This window comes from Cebus imitator, unplaced genomic scaffold, assembly GCF_001604975.1.
Source record: "Cebus imitator isolate Cc_AM_T3 unplaced genomic scaffold, Cebus_imitator-1.0 Scaffold172, whole genome shotgun sequence".
Classification (NCBI taxonomy): Eukaryota; Metazoa; Chordata; class Mammalia; order Primates; family Cebidae; genus Cebus; species Cebus imitator.
This window is the reverse complement of record NW_016107487.1, coordinates 3,083,368-3,085,497: the sequence shown is the minus strand read 5'-3', so window position 1 is coordinate 3,085,497 and position 2,130 is coordinate 3,083,368.

Here is a 2,130-nt window from a genome sequence, read left to right as displayed (position 1 = left end):
AATTATTGTAATCTTTCAATCTGTTAAACTGGCCTGAAGATAAAGTCAGGGTGTCCTTCCCTGTGCTTTTGCACAGAGCCTGGCCCCTCCATCAGCACACTTCCATCTCCGCTTGGAGGACTCATAGGCAGCTCACAGTTAACATACTCAAAACACAACTTGTGCATTTTTTCTCTCCCAAACCTGCTCTTCCCCTAGTCCTTCCCATTCCACAAAAGTGACCCTTTCATTCATTCACCTGATTCTAACTGAAAAATTTGGGAGAGAGCTCTGGTCATACCCTTCTAACCCCTCTTATATCTCATCCATCAGCAAGTCCTGTATCTTCCTCCAATCCGTTTCCTGAATCCTTGCTCTTCTGCTCGTCTGTAGTTTCTGTTATGTCCCGCTTAGACAATTGCAGGAGCCTCTTAACTGGCTTCCAACTTCCACTTCTCATCCCTCTTCAATCCTTCCTCTATACAGAAGCTCAAATTAACCTTTAATGACACAAGTCTGTTATTTCCTTGCTTGATGCCATCTATAGCTTGCTGCTGCATGCAGAAGAAATGCAAAGGCCTGCAGTGGTCCAGAAGGCCCCACGTGTCTGCACCGGCTGCTGCCCACCTCGGCAGCCTCAGCTGCCATCACTCTGTCCCAGCTCGCTATGCTCCAGCTGCTCTTGTCTTCCTAGTCCTTGTTTCTGCCTTGGGTCTTCTGCAATGGCCATTCCTCCCTAAGAATAGCTTCCCCCACATCTTAGGATGGCTGTCTGCTCAACCATCAGGGCTCAGTCCGATACCACCTTCTCAAAGATGCCTTTGAACATAGTTTCTCCCCATCAAATCACTCTGCTTGTCTGTTTCTTATTATATTTATTATGATATAAATTTATCATGCTTATACATGTGTTAATTGCTTATCTTACATCACCAGGATATCAGTTCCTACTACCAAGCTAGTAGGTACTCAACAAATATTTAATGAAAGAATGGCAGAAAGTGGAGAAGCAGCACATGGACACAAACTCTAAAGCTGAGAAGAGGGCATGTGTCCAGGTGCTTCTGGTGTGCTTTGCAGATTCAGAGCCAAAGCCTGGTGTTTAGAGAGTTCTTTGCAGTCTTTCCAAAGTCTCATCCCTAAGCACGTGCCATGCCCTGCCTCAGGTGGCTTAATGACTTGCACTAGGTGTCAACGAGAAACCACAGCCTGAGAGTGTTGGAGCCGTGCCTTGCAGACATTGATGTTTGTAAGAATCATCTGGGGAGTTTGTTACAAAGCACATTCCTGGGGTACAGCCCCATAGATGATAATTCTTTTTTTTTTTTTTGACAGAGTTTCGCTCTGTCATCCAGACTGGAGTACAATGGCACCATCTCAGTTCACTGCAACCTCTGCCTCCCAGGTTCAAACAATTCTCCTGCCTCGGCTTCCTGAGTAGTTGGGATTACAGGTGTGCACCACCATGCCTGGCTAATTTCTGTATTTTTAGTAGAGATGGGGTTTCTCCATGTTGGTCAGGCTGGTCTCGAACTCCCAACCTCAGCCTGACCTCCCACCTTGGCCTCCCAAAGTGTTGGGATTATAGGCGTGAGCCACCGTGCCTAGTCCGAAGCCCCAGAGAGTCTATCAACTCTACTTATGAAGTCCTGGAGCTAGACTGTGAGGCAACACAGGACCGGGAGACCACTTTGCCCAGTTTTAGCCCTGAAGGCCTCATCTTCCAGAACATTCCTTAGTGCCTGGCAAACCAGGTTGGTTTGTAGCCCAAATGGAAGGTGTTCAGAGAGGCAAAAAGTAGCTGATGAAATAATGAAGAATGGTTTCTTGCAGGAGCTGAGGGGAAATTTTCTCATCCTAGGCATTGGTTTTTGACCGTCTTCTTGGCCTTGCCTTTCAGCCAATCTAGGTTTCTCAGTCTCTAAACCCAGACAGAAGGGGAAGGAAACTATTGTTTCTTGGACACCTGCTGCTGTCTGCTGCTCTACATTTTTAATTACCTAATTTATTTTTTTTTATGACTCCGATTTTAGAGACAAGACATTGAGGCTTGATATGGTTCTGTAATTGCCTAAGCTCAGACATCTGCCAAACAGAGGAGGTGGAAGTGACAAAGTCCACCTGACTCAGAAACTCGCTCCCTTCTCGGTG